Source organism: Austrofundulus limnaeus, unplaced genomic scaffold, assembly GCF_001266775.1.
Source record: "Austrofundulus limnaeus strain Quisiro unplaced genomic scaffold, Austrofundulus_limnaeus-1.0 Scaffold106, whole genome shotgun sequence".
Taxonomy (NCBI): Eukaryota; Metazoa; Chordata; class Actinopteri; order Cyprinodontiformes; family Rivulidae; genus Austrofundulus; species Austrofundulus limnaeus.
This window is the reverse complement of record NW_013952508.1, coordinates 574,115-579,801: the sequence shown is the minus strand read 5'-3', so window position 1 is coordinate 579,801 and position 5,687 is coordinate 574,115. Positions and strand designations below refer to the sequence as shown.

The 5,687-nt window shown below is 42.7% G+C and overlaps 1 non-coding gene across 1 annotated transcript; it reads left to right on the top strand.

Annotated features, from left to right (window-relative positions):
* Positions 1 to 3,125: 3,125 nt before the first annotated feature.
* Positions 3,126 to 3,198, top strand: trnak-cuu (transfer RNA lysine (anticodon CUU)). The gene has a single exon. It is a non-coding gene; the product is annotated as a tRNA-Lys (tRNA).
* The last annotated feature ends 2,489 nt before the right edge of the window (positions 3,199 to 5,687 follow it).

The following is a 5,687-nucleotide window of genomic DNA, read 5'->3' as shown; positions in this document are numbered from 1 at the left end:
AATTTTGACTTCCTTACACCAGACTGAGAGCGTTACATCCTTTAAGTTTTGTGTTCTGCATGATGGGATCTCTAGTTCAGCCGGCAGTTTGGATTGTTTTCTCCTTTTCTCAACGGCAGCTTGCTTTGTCCTGCTGTCTAAAGCTGCTGCCATCAGGAAGGTGCCATGAAAAGCTGTGCTTGGTCTGCAACAAAGCTTGGATGAGGGACATGATAAAGTTAGTCTGGCATCACTGAACAAATGCTCAAATGCAAATTAGCCAACATTTTCAAGTTTCTCAGGGGAAAACTCAGGAGGCACAAACTAAAATAACTTTGGAGGCAGATAGAAAAATGTAAAGATCTGGTAAAAGAAACAAAGCATGAGAAGCCAATTTGAGCACCCTGTCTCAGTGGTACTTCTTGATTTTTATTGTTAATATTGTTTGTATGTTTATTTTTTTAAAGCTCAGACATTAATGTGGCTCTGATGTTGTGACCTATCTCAGCAAAAAACCACAAATATCACTGAGCATCACACTATTGTGTCAGAGGGAGGGGTGGTGGATAACAGTTAGACCTGAGGACAAAATGACAGGTGCAAAAAATAGGACTTAAGGACCAAAATAGAAAATAAAATAAGATAAATAAAGAAAAAAGAGAAAGACAGGCAAAGGAAATGAAAGACCCTGTCATGTTCCACAACTCTTTGTGTAAAAATATCACAGACCAATTTGCAGATTTCCTCTCTGAGTCTGAAATATCACAGTGCAGCTTTTGATTTGAAGCTTGGTGAGAATAAACATCGGTTATCTCACTTGTGCAGCCCTCTTTATTGGATTAATACCACTCTGAACTGGTCTGCTCTCCCAGAATACTCTAATGTACAATAGTTGGCCCTCATCTCATCTTAATGTGTGTGTGTGTGTGTGTATATGTATCCCTTCGAGTTTGCACAGTGCACATGTGCGCATCATCATCACAGCATCTTGAGCTGAAAGCTAATTAGACACCAGCAAAGCTTCTAAAGAACCGAAGGAGAGAGAAAGCAAATTCAACATGCAGAAGGAGAATTTCAGTAGCAAGGAAGCACACACACACACATGTCTCCAGGCACTTTGATGCACCAAAGGACACAACATCTACTCTCAAATGACCTTTTAGTGCTGGGGAAGGATACGGAGATGGCAGGCCTCTGAGCCCATATGCAGGCATGTTCAAATAGTGTCCTCGTGGGTTTAATCATCAATGTCTATCAAAAAGTCATTAGATCTTTTAATTGAAAGCATGCAGAACTAATTTCAGTTGACCAAACATCTGATAGTAAAGCAGAGCGTTTACAGCATAAACACAACTAGGTTTCTGACACAAAATATTCAAAAAAATACATCACTGTTGTCTTTAGTGTATGTGTGTGTGTGTGTGTGTGTGTGTGTGTGGGGGGGTGCTTAGTACATCTTAAAAGTCAGAAACAAAAATAAACCAATAATTTAACAAAATGAGAGCACAGGAGCACAATCCAAGATCCAGAGATTCATTTAACTTTAGTTGCAGCAGTTCCTTCATGCTCCTGCTGAGAAAAATATAATGTCCCAGTTTAACTCAGTTGACTGTAGTTTTGTGCCCTCAGAGACTAATGATGAAATTTTGCTGAAATAGCTGAAACAGATGCATTCAGTTTCAAAGTATCAGCCACTAAAAACACCTTGTGTATGTCATTTGACTGCTTGCAATCCAGAGTTTGTCACTGTTAAGTTTAAGCACGTGCTTGTGTGTACATGTTTTTGCTATGATTTTTGACCATTTTCCTGGTGCACACAGATTGGTGAGGACCCACTGTTCCTTATGGGGACAAAAGCCTGGTCTTAATTGGTGGAAATACAATTAGTGGGTCAGGGGTTAGGGTTAGGATCAAAGTATGAATTGAGTTTAGGCTAGATTTAGGGTCAGGTATGTACTAGGGTGGTAAGGTTGAGGGTAAGGGTAATGATTAAAAGTGAGGGTAATGTTTCAAAGTGACTGTGGAGGACCACAGACCTGACCTGCAAAGCTGAAGCCGACATAAGGGAGACCAGTGCCAAAGACCCCGAGAGGGACTCCAAGAACGGAGCCCCCAGAGGCACCCGCGCCAGGAGGAACGCCCAAAGTGGACCACAGGAGAGAACAGGGAGAGCCCTACCAGTGATCACACACAGTAACCCCTGGGGCCAGAAGCGACAAGCTCACAGGCCCCGCTGGTACCCACTGCACCAGAGCAAATCCAGGCGTGGACACAGAGGTCCGGGTCTCAGGCCAAGGTCTGACAGGGCCAGGGGAACCAAACTCAACCGGGAGGCCACTGGGCCAAACTGGCAAATGCCCAAGCGCCCAGCACTGGACAACAAGAGCCACCAGCATGCCGACGGGCAAAGGCAAAACCCACCAGAGAGCAGCGCAGCAGGTGTGCATTTTATGCTGCCCAAAATGTGAGTTAAACCCTTACGCTGAGATTAAAAGTCTCAACTAGCTAGGTTCTGAGAGACAGACAGACAGACACACAGACTTGGCACAAAATAATCTTGCAACACAGCATCATTGTCCCCCCTTTTACAGCTACTTAGTAAGAGCTGTTGGGGCTGTTTTGGAAAGTAAAATCAAAAAACCGTGGATGGAAACTAGGTACTTCCTTAGCATGTGAGTGAAAAAGTCAGAAAATGTTGCCAACTTATTGGTGCCTGAAATGAGGCCAGGCCCACCCTAGCATTCATTTCACAATGTGTCTTTGTGGCGCAATTGGTTAGCGCATTCGGCTGTTAAGCGAGAGGACGGTGCTTCAAGCCTACCCAGGGATGTTGTACTGTTTGCTTTCCACAAAGGTCTCACACCATTTGTGTGCTCTGCGAGCTTTTTGGAAACCTCATTGTAATACATTTCATTTGTCTACAAAGGTGTATTTGTTGCTTTTCTCTTTTGTTTTCAAACAAATATCATTAATACTAGTCCAAAGGAAATATTCTCCACTACGTGTTCCCAGAAAGACAGTAATCTGTTAAGGGCCAAATCTAAGAAAGATTGAAAGATTCTTGGTCCTTTCATAATTTGATCTCAATAAGAAATCACTGTTGACAACGGCTGCATCCCTACTTGCTTTTTCAATGCTTGACACCAGCCCGGCTAGCTCAGTCGGTAGAGCATTAGACTCTTAATCTCAGGGTCGTCGGTTCGAGCCCCACATTGGGCGTAGGCTTTTCAAATGGGAATCTCTAVCTGTACACCCAACTCTAGCCTTATCACAAACCAAGTCCTATTTCAACTACTGTCTAAATAGCTGTGCTAACCACAAGTTCTCCAACTGATATTGCATTGACAGCTAATCAGTGCACAATGTCAGATCTACTTGTGTGTGACATGTGACATCTGTCACTATGCAAAGTAACCTGACTTGTGCTTGCTCATGCAAACACTTCTTGAGTTACTGAGCCTGTTGTAAAGGTAGCCAGTTTGCAACTATATCATTGAACAAATGCTGAACGAATGAGTTTCATTGCATACAGTACAATAAACACCACTGAAAAACAGTCTAGCCAGTGTCAATTTTGCTGCATTTATCCTCCACGCACATCATTTCACTGGCTTACACGGTGATAGAGGACACATTGGTTGAAACTAAACAATTGCACTGTGTTGGTGTCTGAATACAGTTAAACTTTGCAACAGCTTGAAGTGTATTTTATGCTGCCCAAAATGCGACTTAAACACATACGCTGAGATTAAAAGTCTCAGCTAGCTAGGTTCTGACAGACAGAAAGAAAGACAGACAGACAGACAGACAGACAGACAGACAGACAGACAGACAGACAGACAGACAGACAGACAGACGTATAGACAGGCTTGGCACAAAATAATCTTGCAACGCAGCATCATATTCCCCCCTTTTACAGCTACTTAGTAAGAGCTGTCTGGGTTGTTTTGGAAAGTAAATCAGAAAACCATGGATAGAAACTAGGTACTTCCTTAGCATGTTAATGAAAAAATCACAAAACGTTGCCAACTTATGATTGCCTGACATGAGGCCACACCCACCCTAGCTTTCATCTAACACCCTCACTGTGTCTCAATTCAGGGGCTGGGTCCTCATGAGTGCGCATTTGTCGGCCGCATACGTCATTGCCCCGCACGGAGGACAGTCCCAATTCGAAGGCTCCTCCTCATGCGGTCGAGGAATGCGTCCTDCTTCCTATCGAAATCCGAGGATGCATCCGAGTATCCTTTCCGGCGGAGGCTATCCCAGAATTCATAGCGCCAGTTGAGATTTTCGCGCCGCGGCAAATTAGAAGATGGCTGAGCTGGATAACTCGCGGGAGGAAATGTCTTTTAAATGTATGTATATAACTAAAAGTTGTGCTTGAATATCATGTAAAGTACAGTGCTCATGCTAAATCGTCTGTATTATGAAAGTGTGTTTATTTAATTAACGGTGTTTTTCGAATTCATGTTTTTTATTACTAATAASAACCTGAAAAGAACCCGAAAAAARCATGTTTTTGTACATGCTTTTGACCGTTTCGTGGAATCTATTGTGGAATAACACACCTTCTGTTTGTAGGGACCAAGGAGAAGACGGAGCAGTTTATTAGGCTGCGGGCCTCCAAAGAGGCCTTGTTTACTGGGGCCAAGCATTCTGCCAGTGTAGCCTGGAAGTAAGTTTGACTTGTTTTATCTGCAATTACTATTTTTTTAATAAAACTGGAAAAAAAGGGAAAGGTTATACTACTGTCTCTATGGACACTGGATTTTATCCAAAGAAGTTCTCCTATTTTTCTGTAGGACTGTACAGCTTTCTTAAAAACATTAGTGTTTCCCTCCACTAATAGCAATCTTAAAAGAAATGTGAGTGTTGCATTTTTGTTATCATCATTGTGAGTGTTGTGCTTTTTTATTTTGTTATTAGGTCAATACTGGAGCAGATGAAGATTGACCATTTGGTTACCACACTGCAGGCCAAAAAAAAAGGGACAATCTAAAAAAACGTTACAAGGCAAGTACATTTTTGTAGATGAAATTCAGCTAACCCATTTTTTTTTCCTACCTGATGTTTCTTGTAATGCTTCACTCTTCCTTAGGAGTGCAAATATCCCGGCTCAGGAGAAGGAGTTGCTGGGAAGCCCACTGCAGAGACTTGGCCCTGGTTTGTCCTCATGGATGAGGTATTGGGCCAGAAACCATCGATGAGCCCCCCCGTCCTACTGAGCTCCATCCCTGATGACAGACCGGGACCAAGCTCTGCAGTGGGTTCCCAACAAGCAGAGGAGGACGAAGAGGGTGATGCAGAAGAATGGACGGCTGGTCCTCGACCACGGAAGAGACCAAGGAAGAGTGGGCGAGATGATGAGCTGATTGACCTCATCAAGGAGGACATGAGGTTGCAGAGGGAGGCGGAGGAGCGGCGAGCACAAGAGGGGAGAGAGTACATGGACAGGTTGTTCTCTGTCCTTGAGACCATCGACAAAAAGTGATAACTCACTTTGCACAGACTTGGACAGTTTTTTGGTGTTTTTATTTGTTTTTTAATTTAGGTTTTCAGTGATTCATCTTTCTTTAGAAGAAACACTTTTCTTTAAAAATGTTGTGTATTTTTTGAAACACAGTTCTGTCCGCAAGACTTGGACAGTTTTTTGAGTTTTGTTTATTATTGTATTTTTTCGGTTTTCAGTTATTCACTGTTCTTTT